The sequence below is a fragment of the Terrapene carolina genome, unplaced genomic scaffold (genome assembly GCF_002925995.2).
Source record: "Terrapene carolina triunguis isolate 2854851 unplaced genomic scaffold, T_m_triunguis-2.0 Scaffold58, whole genome shotgun sequence".
NCBI lineage: Eukaryota > Metazoa > Chordata > Testudines > Emydidae > Terrapene > Terrapene triunguis.
In genome coordinates, this window is record NW_020664409.1 from 9,740,407 (window position 1) to 9,762,262 (window position 21,856).

The 21,856-nt window shown below is 42.8% G+C and overlaps 1 long non-coding RNA gene across 1 annotated transcript in view; it reads right to left on the minus strand.

The window, feature by feature from the left end:
• LOC113408117 overlaps window positions 1-20,642 on the minus strand; it is a 26,310-nt gene extending 5,668 nt beyond the window's left edge. Inside the window, exon 1 of the long non-coding RNA XR_003370221.1 lies at window positions 20,550-20,642. This is a non-coding gene — a long non-coding RNA (uncharacterized LOC113408117). The remainder of the gene's footprint in view (window positions 1-20,549) is intronic.
• Between the last annotated feature and the right edge of the window lie 1,214 nt (window positions 20,643-21,856).

The window sequence follows — 21,856 nt, forward strand, 5'->3', positions numbered from 1 at the left end:
GGGGGGGGGTTCAGGGGTCAGGGTAGAGGGCAGTGGGGATGTGGGGGGTTCAGGGCAGAAGGCCAGGGGTGTGGGGGGATTCAGGGGTCAGGGCAGAAGGCTGGCGAGTGTGGGGGTGCAGGGCAGAAGGCTGGGGGTGTGTGTGGAGGTGCAGGGCAGAAGGCTGGGGTGCTCGGCTCGTGGGGGTGCTCCCAGCCCCCTGCCCTGAACGGCTCAGGGCAGGGGACTGGGAGGGATATGCCCTGTTCAACCCCCTTCCCCAAGGCCCATTCCTACCTCTCTCTGCCTGCTCTACGGAGCAGGGAGCACGCTGCCGCTCGGCTCGGCTCCCCCTCCCCCTCGCAAGGGCCATCACCGGCAGGGAGAGGGAGGAGGGGCTGGAATGCACCAAACTGTGGGAAGAAGCAGGGGAGGAGGGAAGCTTGGCTGCCGCAGGACCAAGCTTCTGCCTCCTGCCCCCGCAGGGGAGAGCGGTGGGCGGGGGGGCTGAGTGGGGCGAGGGGCCGGAACCCCACCGCTCTCCCCTGCAGGGGCAGGAGGCAGAAGCTTGGTCCTGCGGCAGGCAAGCTTCCCTCCTCCCCCGCTTCTTCCCCCAGCGTGGTGCTTTCCGGCCCCTCCTCCTCTCACCAGGTGGCAGCATGCCACTCAAAATCGGCTCGCGTGCCGTGTTTGGCATGTGCGCCATTGGTTGCCAACCCCTGGTCTAGAATGACAGACAAAATGGAGTTCAACAACCAGTATGACTGCAGTATAATACTCTGATCACATCAGAAGTACAACTGGTAATATTTTGTGGATTGGGGATGATATTAATACTATGTAATAGTGGCCTACAAACAAAGTGGTTTGAGCAGTGTGTAGGGGATAGTCTACTATGCAAATTCAGTGAATGGCATTTAGATAGACTGAAAAATCAGGTCATCTTGTTAACTAAACTGGTACCAATGTAATATCTATGGAGATATACCTATCTCATAGAGCTGGAAGGGACCCTGAAAGGTCATCAAGTCCAGCCCCCTGCCTTCACTAGCAGGACCGAGTACTGATTTTTGCCTCCGATCCCTAAGTGGCCCCCCTTAAGGATTGAACTCACAACCCTGTTTAGCAGGCCAATGCTCAAACCACTGAGCTATCCCTCCCCCTGGTTAAGCCAGGGGGCATAAGTGACCTGAAAGGAATAGTGTAAATGACAGCACCTTTCAGATTCCAAGAACAAAACAATCATTTCCAAGTAAGTTCTCTCAGCTGACAGTGCAGCTCTCCCCTTCCATGTTACTACTAGTAAAAATATTTGTATTTCTCTTACACCCTGCGGCAAAAGCTGACCTTCTAAAAGCTATTTTAGAAGTGGAGGAGCACCAGTGGTCACATGAGCTTTAGGCCTTTGAGGGTTTAACCTTCCGAAAACTTTAGTGACAGCCCAGGAAGCCTAATGTACTGACAGCAGAACATCCCTGTCACCCTATCTCAGCAACTTCTCTCTTGCATCCTTCTGAAACCCAGAAGTGCCGATTTGAAACAGGATAATTCACCTGCAATTTTAAAGCTCTGGAAAGATTTTGGACCAATCTTTATTTTACAACCAAATAATCTGCTCCCAGGGGTGCCAATTTTGGAGACAACAATCTCTTTGAAGACAGAAGGACCAACCTGGTAAACTGTGAATCTGGTGAACATACAGTGGCCTGTATTTATTGCTTTAACAGCCCATAGGGGTGTGAGGAGAAGAGACCAGAGACAGAATTCTTCCACGGCCATTCCATGGAAGTAGGTGCTCCACCACCCTTTTAAAAGGTGCAGCATTTATTCCCCCTGCCCTGACTTAGCATAGCTGGCTAGTATGGAAAGGGCCACATCCTCCCTGCCCTCTTTAGTGAGTCTAATGCAGTTGCTAATGATAGATTCAGAACTAAAGAGGTTGTGAATGGCTTCTACACACTAGCCCAAATGAGGTGAAGGGTGCTGCCTTACCCCTTGTGGATTCATATAGGGCAACACAATCTGGCACCTTTTTTGTTATAAACAGCTAGAATATGGAATTAGGGCAACGCTCCATCCTGGTCTCTGCTGACCTGAATAATCTTAATATTAAAACAACTAAATACATTTTTCTTCTGGCCAGAGTGGCCACACTAATTTTCTCTTTCTGGCTATTGCATTCCTGAATTTTAGGAAAACTGATGTCTTTGACCATCTTGTGTCATGATGATCAATGTCACATTAAAGAGAGAGAAGCCTAAGGGTAGATGTGTATAGTACTGTGAGTATTGCTGTTCGAGGAAACACTGGAGTGGTGATACAGCTTGCTGTCACTCCAGCCTGTCAAAGAAAACTAGACAAAAGCTCCTGATGGAGGGGGTAGCAGTGGCCTGAAGCTATTCTGTTAAGGAAGAGGGAAGGTAAGAGTAAGTGTTAAAGGCAGTAGAAGGTAGGAGGAAAAAAGTCAAATGACTATGAAAGAACAGTAAATGTAGTAGCAGACATAAGATTTAAAAGGAAAAAAGAAAAAGACAACCTGAAAATGAATGTGTGAGAAAGGAGATCCAAGTAGTTGAAACCTTTCCTAGCATCCCTCTGAGATATAGGTGCACTGAAGTGGAATATTCTAAAACATGATCAACCTGTTAAGGAGCAGGAAGGAAAATGGAAATAAACAATGATGAGACAGAGTAGATGATTTAAAGTGGTACTGCGAACAATGTCCTTTTTCATTTTCTTCTAAAATTCACTGGTAAATATAATTCCATCTCTTCTTTTGCTAAAATTGCAACATGTTTTTTTGCCCGACCCCTACTTTCAGAATTCATCATTAAATTTGGCTAAATGTTTAGATCTGCTACTGATCCCACAGTGAGAGGAGAAGCAAATACTGAGGATTCAGTGACAAAGCCAGTAAAATATTAAAGGTCAAAATCCTGATCTCATTGGAAGTTGGTGTGGCTCACTATCTCTGAAAATCAGGCCACTTTTATTTAGGTGCCTAATAAAGTTTGAACATTTGTTTTGATTCTTTCAGTGGTTCTGAATGTTAGAGGTGCGATCCTGGTAGCAATTTTATATAGCAATGTACAGTGTTTATTTCTCTGTTTCTGGTCATGTGGTGCTTTTTGATGGAACAAGTGTTTGGCATAGGAGCATAGGGAAATTATTTGTATTTTAGTAGTCACCAAGGGCCATAGTCAGAATGTGGGCCCCATTTGCTAGGTGCTGTACAAACACACACAGTCACTGCCCACAAGAATTTACAATCTAATTTAAGAAAAGATACAAGTGAGTGAAAGAAACAGTCGCAATACAGCGGGAAGCCGAATGAAGGTGACAGTAATAAGAACATATGGGTACTTAGGTAGCTTAATGTACAAGTTGATAGTTTTGAGCCATTTAAAATACAAGTAAGTAAACAAACAGCCCCCAAAACTGGCCCTCTGCCTCGCTGTTTTATGGTTTTGTGTAATGCTGATACTAGCTCACTGCATATTTTACTATTTATGGCACACTAATAGCGTGTTATATTTTTAAAATATTAACACTTTGTTCAAAAAAATCTCATTGTTTGACATTCAAAGCATGGCCCTAGGTGACATGACTTTGTAGGAGCAAAGGGACAGCTAGGCAACAGAGCACAAGCTTCCCACAAATAGGAGGAGATAACTTGCCTGGCTTTTCTGTCTGTTTATGCTTTAAATGCTGATGCTGGCTCTCTGAATGTTTTTGTGTATGTCTAATGGGGAAATGTGCACCGCCATTTGGGGATGTGTGGCTTTGGTTTTTGGCACTTGTAGTCTAATTTGTTACTTGTGAGTTATTCTAGTCAGAATTCCAAATAAACATCAGGCAGGTACTTACCTTTCAAGCATAAATATTTTTGTTCTGCAATACCCGAAAATCTTCTAAAATGCAGGGAAATTCACACCTGGTGTTTCAACTTTCTCCAGGGGAGAAGCCCTGCCCCCTATTAAATAAAACATTGCCTCCTTACATTTTCCCACACTTGTCTAGCTGTGGGCCTGCCCCTGACAGACGCAGAAACAGCCCCCAGGAAGAGTGGCCCCAGAGGAAGTTCCACAGGAGCAGCCCCTGGAAATGGAGGAAGGCACAAGGACCAGGGCACAGGAAACAGAAGCTAGATAGGAGAAAAGTCAGGGACACCCCTTCCTATCTCACCTGGGGGTGGGTGGCTTTCACTTCTGGAAAGTTCCAAATGCTTGGCCAGGCCTAGGACTTTGGGTCCATGGGACACAGTGTGAGGGGCAGCTCAGTGGGCTCACCCTTATTCCTAATACAACTAAGGAGATAAACACTGATCCTTTCTCCTTACTTGTGCACCTGCCTAGGGGCCAGGCACAATTTGCCCTCTGTGTCATGATGCTTACGGATGTCTGGCAGATCTTTTCCCCTGAAGATAAGGCACTTCAAAGGTCAGATGCAATGAATTTGTAATAAGGAACTCTTTGTTATATTGAAAGAGACGCAGGACTTAAACATTTTGTTTTAAAGAGGTTTTATGCATGGTCCATCCCTGAGCCGTTGGTGCATGTGGGATCAACTTCCAACTGGGGCAAAAGATCAAAAATTCTAGCAGTCTGGGACCTCTGATTGTTTTCACCCATGAAATTTAGAGGTGCGTGAAGACCAGATCAAAGAACAAGTTTATTTAGTGAGGGAAGGGAGGGGAAGAGTGACTCTTAATTCTGAAATAACGGCTAGCAGCCAGATTATAGAAAATGTCACACACCCCTTTTCAAATGTTTGAAGTGAAGAGGACTCTGGAAATGGCTGTTTGCCAATGTTTCATACAGTGCTTGAGACATTGCATGATTTACCACATGCTATTATATTAATTAAAACTGTTTTCTTTATTTTAAATGTTTGAATTGGAGCGGGGGCTGATCCAAACCTTTGAAGTCAATTGGAGTTTTCTCGTTGACTTCAGTGCTCTTTGGATCAGACCCAAAGTGACCTGCTATCAATTTCTGTCACAGTGTTTAAATAGTGAGATCATCTTTGGCAGCTAATGGTATCTTTTTTTCTAATACCTGTGCGAAAGTCTGTGTGGTGTTAGCCTGTTGAACATTAGTTTCTATTACTGCAAAGAAACCAGTGTTTCCTCCTCAGTGCACAGTTTTAACTTTCTCTGTCCTAGTGAAGTGCACAGCAAATGGGGCAGGGGAAAAGAATGCATAGTTCAAGCATGTGATGCTTTCGCATATCTCTGCAAAGATGCTTGGGGAAAGGGTTTTTCCGAAGGAACAATTCCACACATGCTTACCAAATGTTTCAGGGAGATAGCCTCTTGTACCAGTAACAAATAAATGGGTAATTTTATTTTCCTTACTAAGAATCCCCCATAGCTCAGTTAAATTCCTTTACCCCCAAGAGATCTGCTACTTACAGAGCAGTTCTTGCTGACTCCATGCAATACTTCAGTCGGTCTGTTTTCCTCCTCCTAGCATTGTTTTTCTCTGTGCAAGAAGACTACTTGAAGTCAGCCATCACTTACAATGGCCAATAAAGATTGTTAAATAAACTGTAGTTGCAGTCCCAGTGTGGCTGGCAAAACTGGGACTCAACCAGCAGCTAATATGTGCACTGACCTGAACATGTCCCAGTTCTCTGCAGTAACATATTCATTGCATCATGCTGACAGTCATTTGTTTTTTAGCATGGGTAATCACCAATATGTTCTTTTAAGTGAGATTCATAGATGCTGATTACATTTATTGCATAAATTACTTCATTATTAAAATCAGGTCATTTGAGCCCAAAAACCATTAACATGCAATCTATTAGCATAATTTCATAAGCTAATAAATCAAGCACAGGAAAAGAATTAAGCGGGTTCTTAGTGATAAGTGTTTCTTCAGAGATTAAGGAACACAATTTTCTTATGAATATATTAACATTTTAAGAGTGAATTCATGCAAAAGCAATTTTTCTGCATATATAAAACTTGTGCTAAATAATTTTCATACTCAACCTCCAGAGCTGTTTCAAAATTAGGGTTTTTTCCAAATCACTGTAAAGCAATTTGATGTTGAACCAATTAACCTGCTGTGATGTTCTCTACCTGTAAAATTCTTACCTTTCCACTTTTATCAAACAGCTAAAGCCAGGAATAAAAAATGCCAAGATCATATTTAAAAGAAAACAACAAACCATAGTTAATGGAGTGTTCATCCAAGGTGAATTTAAATGTATTCTTTATGTTAAAATGTACCAGTAAAATTATCTCTCTAATTACTATGCTGGATATATCTAATTAATATCTATGGTTGTCTTATAAAAAAGGTGCATTAAAATGGATTTTATTCCTAGTCCTTCTGTAATAGGCTCTGATACTTGCCAGAATAATACAGAAATGGGCTTTTATTCATTTCATCAATTAGATTTTGATTGCTTCTGAGTAAAGCAACTGTAATTATTTGGATACAAGAATGTCGCATGGAAACAGTGAATTCAAATGTAAACTAAACCATAAGAAGTAGGAGAATGTACAGAAATTTTACCAAGTACTAGACAACCATGATTTTTTTTTTCACTTGTAGATGGTGGTGTTTTTCCAGTCCCTCGCCTACTGTTTTAGTATGTTTAATACACTTCACCCTCAATATCAGACTCTCTGCTGTGACACACAGTGACTCAGCTTCACGGCACACAAACAATCGTATTTATTGTATAATGCTCGCAATGCTTGGCATTTGTGGCCTCATAATTCCTCAGGACAGTAATATCAAAGCTTCTTTCTTCTCTTTGGCACTCTAAAAGAAATCAGGTAACTTTATGAGATTGGTTGAGCACACTGCTGTATACTGACTGGCTCAATGGAGATAATCACGGAAGGAGAAATATACTCAGCCACAGGAGGCTGAGAGAATGCTCCAAACACAGTGGAAGTTGTTCCATTGAACAAAGGTAGTGGGCAAGCAACAGAAAGGCCATGCTGAGAATGCATGTTGCAGAGGGGAGTGCACTAGGATTGCTTTCGCTATGGCAACACACTCCACTAATCCTCATAAGTCATATAAAACACAGAGGGTGAACTGCTTTAAGTACAAAACAGAATTCCAACCTTAACTATGGCATTGGTATTACGACACCATAATACCGTACCTATCTTTTGTCTGCTAATCCATGGAGTTCTGTGCTGAAGGTGGCGGAAGGTAGAAGGCCTTGCTGTCTTCATTGAAGATAACTTACAGTGCAGATATTTTAGGAGAAAAATCCAATTATATATTAATATAATTCTAAGATTTTTGAGCTAAATCGTGGTTTAAAGCCAGAAGCACCGAACTGAAAGCTAATAGGAGTCATCTGAACAGGGCCGTCTCTAACATTTTTGCCGCCCCGCCGTAAACCCCCCCCCCCCCCCCTGCCCCGGGCGGGGCCGCCCAGGCCCCCCAACCCCCCGCCCCCCCCCGAGCGCCTCGCCGGGCCGCCCAAACTCCCGGAGCACCGCGCCGCCCAAACCCCAGCGCCGCGCTGCCCAAACCTGTGCTGCGCCGCCGAAGCCCCCCACCCCCAGCGCTGCCGAAACAGCCCCCGCGCTGCCCAGCCGAAACAAACAAAAAAAAAACCTCGAGAGCCGCCCCGCCGAACAACAACAAAAAAACCCCAAAAACACCGCGCGCGCCCCCCGCCACCTCAACATTGGCCGCCTCTTCTAAGGTGCCACCCCAAGCACGTGCTTGGTCGGCTGGTGCCTGGAGCCGGCCCTGCATCTGAATGACTAAGCAAAATTTCTCCCACGGAAACCTTGGTGAATTCTGCTACCCTGGGAGAGGGTACAGTACATGTCCAGCTACCCCGTTTACTCTCTTATCAGGTAAACAGATCCTGAATACTAAAGAAATATCTATATATAAGTAATACGTATAGTGCACTCAGGCAATGTGGTTTGATTTAAGAAACAAGCCACCAAATTTATAAAAATGTATCTGACTTGTATTTCACTGAAAACAGATTTTGGCAATCTCTAATTATTATAGCCATAAAGAGTGTTTATAGACTGACCGCATGAAGATTGTGGGTGAAATTATTACCATTAGTTATGTCATTATCTATATCACTGAAACAAGTGCATTAGCACCTCAAACATTTTGGACCAAATTAGGCATTTGCTCCTGCACCACTGAAGTCAGTGCAAATTTTGCCATTGACTTAAATGGGAATAAAATCAGGTCCTATGTTTACAGGGATACCAACAAATAATTACATGCGCATGTAAGTGGTGGCATATTTTGCAGGCACAGCTAAGAGGCCTGTTTTTGAAAATATGACTGTTGTGCTCTGTTTATACAAGTATTTATTTGCAAAGTGAAATGAACTTAAACCGTTAAAAGTAGAATTGAAAATCTAGCATCTTTATATCTACACAGCATACACCATAGGAAGAGGTCTATCTTATTCAATATGCAAATAGTGTTACAGTATATAATACATGGATACTGTAAACCTTTTTCAAAAGCACTTTCCATTCAAATAAAGAATTGTCCAATTTTTATGAAATCTAAAGAGAAGATACAGTAAATATTATGAAAACATGAGGTAACTAGAACTGATTGCATATGCATTTAAATTTATTAAATTGATTTTGTTCAAATCTAGCAATTTAAGCCAAATCTGAGAGCTCCTTTCTTTTACTTGTCTTTTCCTTTCTACTTAAACTGATCTCAAATGCATAAAACTATATAGCTGATTGGTGCTTCCAGGCACCAAGTCACACAAAGGTTCAGATTTGTTTCTATTATGAGTAAGGTTACATTTTAGTCACGGGTTTTTTCAGTAAAAATCATGGACAGGTCACAGGCAGTAAACAAAAATTCACAGCCTATGACCTGTCCATGACTTGTAGTATATACCCCTGATTAAATCTTGGGAGCTCTGGGAGCACCACAGGTACTCTGGAGGGGCAGCCTGGGACCACTGCTGGTGCTCAGGGGTGGGGAAGGATGTGATGTGAGGCCTAGGACTGCTGCTGGTGTTCGGGGGGGCGGGGGCCCAAGACTGCCCCAGAAGCGGCCATTGCAGCTGGCCCGGAGGCCTCCCGAGCTGCTTGGGCGGCCCTGGGGTCAGTCGCACCAGCCGCTGCAGAAGTCACGGAGGTCCTGTGACAGACTCGCAGCCTTAATTATGAGTTACCTCAGTGGATAGTCCTCCTCATGGGTGTATAAGAACAATGTAATCAGAGGGAAGGCAAGGATGTTATGTTGGTGTCTATAGAGTTTGGAGATTGGCATCCAAGCAAATACAATTAATCTTAAGTTATGATTTATTCCCCATTAATTTTTAAATTTCTTTTTTCAGCCTATTTATACTAGTAATTGTCTCTATTTCCTGTTATCACTGAATCTTACATTGTTTTCCAAGAAAATATGATGATACAAGGTTTGATGCAGGAGGATAGGAAAGGGGCGGGCTAATAATTTTACACTGAAGAATTATAGGCAATGCTGGTAGTGATGCCTATAGTTATGATTGCCCAATGCTTTCCATTATAACAGTGGTCCTCAACCAGGGGTATGCGTACCCCCGGGGGTATGCAAAGGTCTTCCAGGGGGTACATCAACTCATCTAGATATTTGCCTAGTTTTACAACAAGCTACATAAAAAGCACTAGTGAAGTCAGTACAAACTATAATTTCATGCATACAATGACTTGTTTATACTCTTCTATATACTATACACTGAAATGTAAGTACAATATTTATATTCAAATTGATTTTTATAATATGGTAAAAATGAGAACATAAGCAATTTTTCAGTAATAGTGTGCTGTGACCCTTTTGTATTTTGATTTGGTAAGCAAATAGTTTTTTAAGTGAGGTGAAACTTGGAGGTATGTAGAGACAAATCAGACTCTTGAAAGGGGCACAGTAGTCTGGAAAGGTTGAGAGCCAGTGCATTATAAGACCCTGCTTCCAGAAACTTACAACTTTGCCAATTTTAACTGTCTGGGCTGAAATTTTCCATACCTGTTGTCTACCTCAGGCTGAATTGATTTTTGAAAGTTTCAACTACAATAGTTCTTCAGAAATAAGTTAGGGAAAATGTTTTTCCCATGTTAAAATATTCTTAAAATAATGTATTGTGAAGCCTCCATGCTTTGAAGCAGGGGACTTTAAATTGGGGGGGGTGGGGGGGGAGAAGGAGAGAGTGTCACCATAATATCACAGATGTGCCTTTCACTGTCTTGTGAAAATCTACGCAAATTCACCAAGTTAATGAGCTTCCAACCATGTTTGTGTTTTGATGTAATGCAATCAGAAACACAACTTAAAAAAAAAAGATAATTAAAAACAGACAAAATATAACAATAATAATCACAGGAAATTCCTGTAATGAAATTTCATCTTTAAACAACTTTGTGTTCTAAGCTGCTTTCCTTTTGCCTTGAAAGGTAATTAAGCAGTGTAAAAGACACACCTTCTTTATTGGAGCTAGCAATACTTTATTGTAATCAAAAACAATGTTATTTAGTGCTGCAAACAAAAGTCTATTGATCTATCGGGAATTCTCTCAAATTTTACAGGCAATATCAGTTGATAAATTTCTTGAAAAACTTGAAAAATGTTGAAATAAACTTCAAAATTGTCATGGGACTTCTGACATTTTGATTTTGAAATTTAAGCTAAATTATAGTTCAACTTTTAAACAAAATGTAAAAGGTTTCAATTAATCGCAGTTAACTCACACGATTAACTCACAAAAATTAACTGCACTGCTAAACAATAGAAAACCAACTGAAATTTATTAAATATTTGGATGTTTTTCTACATTTTCTGTATCTGTGTTGTAATTGAAATCAAGTGTATATTTTTGATTACAAATATTTGCACTGTAAAAATAATAAACAAAAGAAAGTCTTTTTCAATTCACCTCATACTAGTACTATAGTGCAATCTCTTTATAGTGAAAGTGCAACTTACAAATGTAGATTTTTTTTCTTACATAACTGCATTCAAAAACAAAACAATGTAAAACTTCAGAGCCTGTAAGTCCACTCAGTCCTATTTCTCATTCAGCCGATTGCTAAGACTACCACGTTTGTTTACATTTACAGGAGATAATGCTGCCCTCTCCTTATTTACAATGTCACCAGAAAGTGAGAACAGGCATTTGCAGGGCACTTTTGTAGCCGGCATTGCAAGGTATTTACGTGCCAGATGTGCTAAACATTCATATGCCCCTTCATGCTTTGGCCACCATTCCAGAGGACATGCTTTCATGCTGATGACGCTCGTTAAAAAAATAATGCGTTAATTAAATTTGTGACTGAATTCCTTGTGGGGAAATTGTATGTCCCCTGCTCTGTTTTACCCGCATTCTGCCATATATTTCATGTTATAGCAGTCTCAGATGATGACCCAGCACATGGTGTTCATTTTAAGAACGCTTTCATTGCAGATTTGACAAAACGCAAAGAAGGTATCAATGTGATATTTCTAAAGATAGCTACAAAACTCGACCCAAGGTTTAAGAATCTGAAGTGCCTTCCAAAATCTGAGAGGGTGCGGAGCATGCTTTCAGAAGTCTTAAAAGAGCAACATTCCAATGCGGAAACTACAGAACCTGAACCATCAAAAAAGAAAATCAACCTTCTGCTGGTGGCATCTGAATCAGATAATGAAAATGAACATGTGTCGGTCTGCACTGCTTTGGATTGTTATTGAGCAGAACCCGTCATAAGCATGGATGCATGTCCCCTGGAATGGTGGTTGAAGCATGAAGGGACATGTGAATCTTTATCACATCTGACACATAAATATCTTGCGATGCTGGCCACAACAACACCTGTTCTCACTTTCAGGTAAACAAGAAGTGGGCAGCATTATCTCCTGCAACTGTAAACAAACTTGTTTGTCTGAGCGATTGGCTGAACAAGAAGTAGGACTGAGTGGACTTGCAGGCTCTAAAATTTTACACTTTTTTATTTTTGAATGCAGTTTTTTGTACATAATTCTACATTTGTAAATTCAAATTTCATGATAAACGGATTGCACTACAGTACTTGTATTAGGTGAATTGAAAAATACTATTTCTTTTGTTTTTTTTGAGTGCAAATACTTGTAATGAAAAATAAATATAAAGTGAGCACTGTACACTTTGTATTCTGTGTTGTAATTTAAATCAATACATTTGAAAATGTAGAAAACATCCACAAATATTTAAATAAATGGTATTCTATTGTTTAACAGCGCGATTAATCACAATTCATTTTTTTAATTGCTCGACAGCCCTAGTTTACATTGAAAAACATTTTGACATTATTAAAATGAGACTTTGATCCAAACTGACTTCCCCTCCTCTCCCCAGATCTTTGGTTCATTAAAATTTTTTGAGATTTCAATTTTTTCATTCTGATTTGGGACAGGAAAAATATCCAGACTTTTGCCTGATGGGATAGCCATTTCCTGCTCAGCTATAGTAGCCAGCAGAAGAAACTCTACGCAACTGGAGACCAAGCTCAGTAACCATGAATAACGAGAGTCTGAAGATCATTCTCAATCCCAGGCTTCATGCAGACCAATACAAGGCACTGCTGCAATACCATTCCAGTTAAGTTACTGCCTTACTTTTAATTATTCATTACCAGTCAGAATTCCTGTAGCTTTCTTAGCAGTTACGTATTCCAGAAGCCAAACAAAGAATATCAATGAAAGAATTTGAATCCATTATTTTAGCTAAATAATTCTAAATGCCTCTTATTCTAAACTTTATTTAAAAATGAGTATGTGAATGCAAAGTATTTTTTTTGTTCAATTAAGTTATCACGTATATATTGTAGGTAAATCAGATATTTGCAAAAGTTTTTTCTTAAAAGTTGGAGAATAGGGCAAGTTTAAATATTCACAGATGTGAAAATGAGCATCTAAGCATTTCATTCCTCTACTGGGTAAAACAGAGCAGCTGAATTTTCATGTCTCTGGAGGGAGCATGTACCCAGATTTCATTATTCACAGGAGTCTTACATGATTCCTCAGACACTGCAATGAAAAATATATTCCCAGTTGTATTTCTTGTTAAAAAATATTTGTTAAATGGAGGTTATTTACCTGTAAGTGAGGGTACCCTCTCTGTATTCCACACGTGGGTACATATGTGCCACATGTGCCTGAGACCAGAGATTTCTAGCAAGTAGTATCTATTGGTCTGCAGTTTCTCCCCTCATGCTGTGTACCATAGGTATAAAGTGGCAGTGTAGACCAATGCCTCTCCAGTTACTCCTATTATCCCAAAGCAGAGGAGAAGAAGGGCAGATAGTGGACTACAGATCGGGACCACAAATCTCAAAAAACCTCCAGTTCTTGGTAAGCAATTTCCATGTCTTCTCCAAGTGCAGGTTTCTATGTGTATTCAAACAGAAGTGGGGTGGAAGAAGGCAAATGGTATAGATGTCTGTAATACTGCTGTCCCAACAGCTGCATCTGTAGACGAGGTCTGGACTAAGGTGCAGTGTTTCATGAAAGTATGGCTGGAACTCCAGGTCTTAAAAATGTCCAGATATTTTTGAAAGAAGAGATGCTATTGAGGTTGCCTGTGGTCTAGTGGAATGGGTCCTCGCCCCTCCAGGGAAGGAATACACACCAACTAATAAAGCATGATACAGCTGGAGATCCACTCAGTTGCTGAGAAGATAATGCTTGACCTCATGATCATTCTACTATAGCAACAAATAGTCTAGGGCGGCATTCTCCTAATTGATTTCATTCTTTGCAGACAGAACGCTAAAGCCCATCTGATGTTGAGAGAATGAAGTCTCCTCTTCTTGTTGGAAGCATGATGTTTTGGAAAGAATACTGGTAAGAGAATAGGTTCATGTGAAACTCAGAAATTACCATAGGGATGAATTTATGGTGGAGATGAAGGGGAACCTTCTTATGAAATGTGGAGTAAGGCAGGTCAGCCATCAGTGCTCCCAGTTCACCTACTCTTCTGGCTGATGTGAAAGTGACTAGGAAGGACAGATGGTACATTGAACACATGGGAAAAATGTACAGAGAAAGGCAATGATTAGGGATATGGAACAGCTTCCATATGAAAAAAAGATGAAAAAGACTGGGACTTTTCAGCTTAAAGTGAAGTGAATAAGGAAGTGTTATTTACCCCTTAACATAATACAAGAACCAGAGGTCACCCAATGAATTTTAATAGGTGGCGGGTTTAAAACAAACATTAACAAGTACTACTTCATACAACACACAGAACGTGTTGCCAGGGGATGTTGTGAAGGCCAAAAATATAACTGGGTTAAAAAAAATTAGGTAAGTTCATGAAGGATAGGTTCATCCATGACTATTAGCCAAGATGGTCAGGGACATCTGGGTGTCACTAAATCTCTGACTGCCAGAGGCTGGGACTGGATGACAGGATGGCTCACCTGATAATTGCCCTGTACCATTCATTCCCTCTGAAGCATCTGGCACTGGCCACATTCAGAAGACAAAACACTGGGCTAGATGGATGACTGGTCTGACCCAGTATGGCCATTCTTATGTGGTCAACAGTTCAAAGAGTAGTCTGGTAAGTATTGAGAGTACAAGACTGATGTCCCATTGTGGTGTTTGTTTTACCACTGGCAGGAATTTCCTAATGAAACCTTTCAGGAATCTGATTTTAGTTGGGTGAGTGAAAATAGAATAGCTTTCAACCAGAGGATAGATGACTCTGACTGCTGCTAAGTGGACCTCCAGTGAACGAGTGGAAAGTCCCAATGTACTGAGGGATGAGGAGGTAGTTAATTCAGGAATACCTACTGTTTCTGAGGATAACTGGTTCTGTTGCGTCCAAGTAGAGAAATGCCTCCATTTAGCTAGATATATTCTCTGGTGGAGGCCTCTCTGCTGTATTTGAGAACAGTTTGAACAGCCTCTGAACATCAACACTCTAGGTGTGAGGCCCATCCAAATAATATACTGTGAATTGAAGAGGGCCTGGGTTGAGATGTCTTATCATTCTCCTGAGTGAACAGATCTGATGGGAGGACATTCATAAAAGGTCCGGAAGCCAGAACTGTCTAGGCCAGTTGGATGTGATGAGAATGAATCAAGCTTTATCATGATGGATCCTTTTTAGGACCTTTTGTACTGGTGGGAGGAAAGGTGTACATCGCTCCTGGAGTCTTGGCCTAGTGCTGCTCTGGAGCAAAATAGAATAAACATTCTGTTCATAAGGGAGGCAAATGGTCCCAGGATAGCGTTCCGCATGAAGTGAAGATTTCATTCAGGAGAAAAATCCCACTTTTAGTCTGTGGAGAAGTGCCTGCTGAGATTGTCTGCCAAAGTGTTGTGTGCACTGGATAGATATGTTGCTGAGACTGTAGTGTGGTTCCTGATGTGCCATTTCCATGAATTGACTGCCTGTGATGGGGTGCACACACCTCAAGTGAGCGCCCCCTGGTTGAGTGTGTCCGTGCCTGCAGTTTTCTCCATTTCTCCACTCACTGTGCCCCCGTCAGCCACTGTACTTAGGCAGATCTTCGGTGACTCAGCTCTCTGGCCAAGTCACACACAGTCCATGTGCAAAACAAATAAACCCCTTCCAGGGTATAAGTCCAAAATGTCCTGCAGCTCTCCCTAGGCTCAGTCCTTTAACAGTCCAACCCAGCCCATTATGGTACCCCTCTGTTGGCAATGTTTCTGTAGCCCTCCCCAGGCTCAATCCTCAGTCTGACCAACAGGGCCTATCTCAGTACACTTGTTGGCCAGCTTACGGGTGAAGGTTCTTGCTCTGGGGTGGAGCAGCACCCCCAGGCCTTCCTCCTTGGAAGCTCTTTACCCATCCTTTAGTATTCTGACCCCAGCTCTCCAGTTAGGTCAATCTCAGTTCACCTACTGCAGCCAGCCAGGAGCACCTTTTGCTGCCTCAATCCCTGCCAACAGACTGAACTCACTCTGGCCCTGCAGCTCCTTTTATATGAACCTGCTGGGCCTTGATTGGTTGTGTCCCACACAGCTGCTCTATGCAGCTTGGAGGACCTCTCCACTTCCCTTTTCTGGGGCAGGGTGCAGCAGGGCTGCGAGGCTTCCAACAGGGGGCCTCAGGGCCTAGTCCACCCCGTCACATGCCTCTATTCAGAGAAGAAAAGATTGTGCTCTGCCTTGTTTTTTACATAGAAGACAATCGTCATGTTTTCAGCCACTGAGTGACTATGACAGATCCGTGTAACTGGGAGGATTGCACTACAGACTGCCTTAGTTCTAGGAGAGCAATAGGCATCCTGGCCTCCATGTGCCTTGCGTAGCCCTTGTGTGCTCTTGTGTGCTCCCCATCCTGTGAGGGATGCATCCATGATTATGGTCGCATCATGTGTGGCTGAAAGGAAAAGGTACATCCAGTGAACAAGAGAAACCATGATCTTGGTGGGGATTGTTACCTTGATACTGTCTTTGTCTAGTAAGTAAACAGATCGGAGCCAGCCCTGTACATAATGGAGGTGAAATCTGGCAAATGGTATTATATAGGTAGATGAGGCCATATGGCCTAGTAGGGAAAGACAGACCTTGTCTGTGGTTCAAGGTCTGAGGATGATTTGTTCAATCAGGCTGTTCGATGCCTGGAATCCCTCCGTAGGGAGGTAGGCCTTTGCAGAGGCTGAGTCTAGAGTTGCTCCTATGAAATCTGTTTTTTATGGGAGTCAGAGGAGACTTTTCTCTGTTTATACAGATTCCCAAGGATGCCAGGAGAAGGTCACCCACACGACCTAATCTTTATGAAGACCCTGGGTGCTGTTACCAGGCCAAATGGAAGTACTCTGAACTGGTGGTGGTCTTGTCCTAACAGAAATTTGAAGAACCTTCTGTAGGATGGGTTAATGTCAACATGAAAGTAAGCATCTTTCAAGTCAAGAACCACAAATCATATGCACCACTCCAGGGAGTAGAATAACTGAAGCCAATACAACTGTAACCAAATGCACCCCTGTATATACACCCTAGACACTATTGTAGTAATCTTTGTACAAAATATGCCTTGTAAGGTATCATATGAAAACTAATAACTCACTGGTTAATAACATCATGGTGACATGTATGTAGCATCATTATATATAAAGTTATGAATTTCCCATGTATGATGATGATAGCACATGTTGAAACCCACATAGCCTTGACTAGGCATAAGTTGTTAAACAGGTCTATCCTAAACAAAGAAATGTGTTTACACCTCAACTTACATATAAGTAGTAAACAGGGTCCTTGGGACAGCAAGAGGGGGTAAAGCAGTTTCTCAAAGATAAAGGACAAACTGATGCCTCTAGCCAGGTGTCATCAGTTGACTGGCACTCAGCAGTCAAGTGGCCTTTCTTTGACAATGAAGTAGGGCAAGAACAGATCAAACTGCATTTTAGCAAGCAAACACCAAGGAACCTCTTTCACCATGAGACTTTGAGTCCATCCTTGCAGCTGGAAGGAATTTTATCTAGGGCTAACCTTCAGGAAGATGCATTTCAAAGGATGACTAGACTATAAAAGTGAGAGAAATATAACCTGGGGTGTTTTTGCCTTTCTCTCTCTTTCACCTAAGACAACAAAGGAACGAACCAGCCTTTTGACTTTGGAAGGGATCCTAACATGTAAATTTGGTTAGCAACATTGCTAACCAAAATGTAAGGATTTTACTTTGAAACAAGTTTAGTTTACGCTTCAGTAACTAGAACGTATTTTATCTTTTTCTCTTGTAACCATTTCTGACTTTAATACCTTGTACTTGTAGTCACTTATAATCTATCCCTCTGTAGTTAAATAAACTTGTTTTATTTTTTTAATCAAAACTAATCCATTGTTGTGTTTAAACTGAACTGTTGGGGGTAATTCCAGTTTAAAGTGTTGCATATTGACCCCTTAAATGTGGAATGGACCTATAATAGCTGAACTGCCCAGGAGAAGGCTGGACAGTGTAGAACACACATTTGGGGGGAAATTCGGGAGTGTGTTGGAGTTACCTTGAAGTAGGGTGACCAAATGTCCCGATTTTAGGGTCTTTTTCCTATATAGGCTCCTATTACCCCCACCCCCGTCCTGATTTTTCACATTTGCTATCTGGTCACCCTACCCTGAAGGTAGTAACCAAGGCTGGTGGAAGCCATAGTGTGGCTGGTGTGGTGCAGGCAGGCTGCTGGACCAGCTCTGTAGCTATACACAGACACTCAGGGTATGACCTGCATGCTGTTTGCAAGCAGTCCAGCTTGGGGGCTAAAACTACAAAGCAGTATGAGGCACCCAAGGTTGCAGGGCAGGTGGTAACACAATGCCTCACTGGATTGGATCACACCTGGAATGCGACAGTAATCGTGTGGAATTTTGATTTGTGCATAAAGATATTTAGCTGACAAAAGTCAAGAATGGGTCTCCATCCTCTTTTTCCTAGGAACTATGAAATAGGAGGAACAAACCCCTTTTTCTTGAAGTTGGGGTGGCACTTTCTCTACAGCCCCTTGCCAAAGGATAGAGTCCACCTCCTGAGGGAAGATTTCTTCATGAGAGTGGTCTTTGAAGAGGGGCTGTGAGAGGCACTTGATGTCTATTCTGGTTACTATATCTGATATTCACCTGTCTGTTGTTGTTGTCCTCTAGTTGTGGGTGAAAAAGGCAAAGTGGCCACAAAAGGTTTGGGAGACCATACGAGATGCCATGCATGAGGGTTCTCAGGCATCCTGGCAAAAGCTGGTTGGTGAGTGGGGTTGAGCAGCTGCAGCTGAGAGAGCTGCAAACCTAGGTCTTTGTACCCTGTGGCATTTGGGCAGTGGTTCAGAAGAGCCCTGGTGGTAGAATGGCTGAGGAAGAAGTCTTGATTTATACACCTGTTTGTGATGTGTTCTCTTTGGAACTGGGATATGAATGCCCAGACAGCAGAGAATTATCCTGGAGTCTTTTAGCACGTGTATCTACTCATCAGTCTTCTCACTGAAGCGATTAGACTTGTCAAAGGGCAAGGCCTCTATGGTACTCTAGACCTCCCTGGGAAACACGGTGAGTGAAGCCAAGATTCACACCTCATAACTATTGCCATAGCCAGGGGCGGATTAGGGTTTTGTGGGGCCTCTGGGCCAGAGCAAGTGGGAGCCCTTCTGCCACCAGTCCCCCCCTTTCCCCTGGCATTCCTGTTGGGGAAATGGGTTGGGGCGTGAGGGCTTGCCCCACTCACCCCCCATGGCTAATCTGCTACTGGCCTTAGCTATATAGCTCTAGACATGTTATCAGCCACATCCATTGCAGCTTGAAGAGAGGTCATGGCTACCAGTTTGCCATTGGGACCTTTCCTCCTAAGGGAGTTTGTCTTTGAACTCTAGGAATTTGGAATAGTTTGTAAAATCATATTTTGCTAACAGGTCTGTTAGTTAGCAATACTAAACTGAAGGCCGGTGGATGAAAATACCTTCCTCCCTAGAAAGTCTAGGCATTTAGTGCCTTTGTCTGCAGAGGTTTCCTTGGGGGTGCTGTAGCTCTCTCTGTGGCTGCTTGCCATACTAGGGAGTTGGGTGCAGCGTGAGTAAACAGACTCTGACTTTTTATCTGGTACAAAGTATCATCACCTCTCAGCCCTCTTTGAAAACGGGGGGCACAGTTAGCAAGTGTTTGTCCTACGGTCCTGGCTGGTGCAACGATGACCTTATTTACTGGGAGGGCCACCTGGCTAGTACCAGAAGGCTGCAAGCTGTCCAGGAGCCTCTTCTGCGTATCATGGACCTCCTTGAGTGGGATCTAGAGTTCAGTCAATGCCCTCTGCAAGAGCTCTTGGTATTGCCTGTGTTCATCAGACAGGATGGGGTGATTGCCTCATTGGGTGAGGAGGATGACACGCCTATCGGAACTGTTGGCACTGGCAGATCCAGTTCGATTTCTTCCTCTGTGTGCTCTAATGGAGCCAGCTAGTGTCAGCTAGGAGGAGAGAGGGCTGGTTGGGATTCATGTATGGATCCAGAGTGCCTAGCATGGGGATCCCCAGGCACTGGGTACTATATGTCTCCTGGATAGTCATAGCTGGGCAGAGGATGGGTCTATCACGGGATATGCGGTGCAATCCAGACCAGTGAGGGGTTGCCACCACCTTCCCTGTAACCCTGGGTGCCTTACAATGCTTTGCTGCTGTAGCTCCCAGCCTGAGACACTCAGAACCAGCTTACAAACATGGAAGTCACTCCCTGTGTGCTTCAGCAGCTCTTACCCCAGCAGCTCTCCTGGACAGCTCAGAAATAATAAGGTTCATTGCTCCTTTAAAGCAACAAAAGCACATTACATCTGATTAACTTAAGTGGGGTAAATACACTCTTTCCTTCAAACACAGCACGTGGTTGGGTGGAATTTACATAGCTTACTACCCACCAAGCTCTTTGGGGGCAAGGACTCTCTCTTACAGGGCCTACTACACTGAGGCCCTCACTCCTGGATGGAGCTGCAGGGTGCCATTGTAATAGACACACAAGGCGGCTGGGGGGGCTGTCAGATGATGCAGAGCGAACTTGGGATACTGACCTGTATCAAAACTGCCAAAATGTATTTGCCACTTTTGAAAGTGGGTTTCTAGTTTTCTGAAGCTTTATTCTATGGACTTACCTACATTCCCAGCACTGAAATATTCAGCCGAGCCCCACAGGACTCCAGCACTTCATCAAAGAAGCTAATTTCAGCTAAGGGATCATCACAGGGAGGACTCAGAGCCTGAAGAAGGAGAAAATGTTTTCATATGATTTAGAGGGTTAAAAAACGCTGCAGTGAAAAACAATTTGCTAAATTCAAAAACTTGGCACAGCTCACAACAGATGTATGGAAAAGTGGATTTGCATCCTGCCAATCCTGGGGCTGTGAGGGGTGACACAGGAGCAACTACAGTGGTTCTGTGCTACTCGGCGCTGCTTTAATGGACTGTAAGATCTGACTCTACATCAGCACTGCAGAGGATATTGTGGTCATGGTATAAAAGCATACTGAAACATATACAAATAATAACAACCACTAATTGATCATCTCAAAACGGTCACCAACACTCAAGCCTAAGTTTCCCGCAAACACGGTGGTGAAACAATGAAGAGGATGCAAAAACTACATGTATTTAATAAGGCTAATTTCCTCTTCTCCAGTTCTCGTCTTGATGGAGTCCATACAGTACCTAAGGGCAAGCAGAAGCTTGGAATAAAACATTATTTCAGTCAAACTTCCTATTTTATTTTTTAAAGGATAAGGCACAATCCTTAAAAGTTGCAAAGAACTAAAAAAACCTGCAGACTCAATCTTTTTCTTAAGACTTTAGTGCAGAGCCCACCTGAAAAGTGTGGTGAGGTGTACCAACCACACTGGGTCTGAAGGGGTTAACGTGAGTCTGTCGCTGCAATCAGTCTTACCCCACCGTCTCTGTGAGAGCCTGGAAAGGGGAAATAAGAGGAAGAGCCCAGCTCAGTGATGGCTGACTGGAAAAGGGAGCAGACCTCTTGAGCTAGCCCTGTCAGGGAAGCTTGGCTGTGAATATTCATGAGAGCCATCAGGCCCAACCACCATGTGAGTGGTAGACCTTGCTTATTGGACTTTCTTGGCATGCTAGACACAGGCTAGGACCCACATGGACTACTACCTGTCTTCCCACCTCTAGGTCTTCACAAGAATTGTGTGAGTATGTGCATGGGATGACATGGGGTGTCAAACTAATATTACACTGGAGCTACATTCTCTTTTGAATTGGCAGATTTGTGCTTTTACTAACAGTGTTAATACAATTATTAAGAACTCTGCTTTGCCCTCAGTGTGAGAGTCATCGCTGTGCACATGGGGGTTCCCAAACAGACAGCAATCTTAATTCTGTTGTGCTTGATTCTGGGGCTGGAACCTGTCGAAGCTCAAGGGTCTAATTACTTTTATCAATTGGGGAT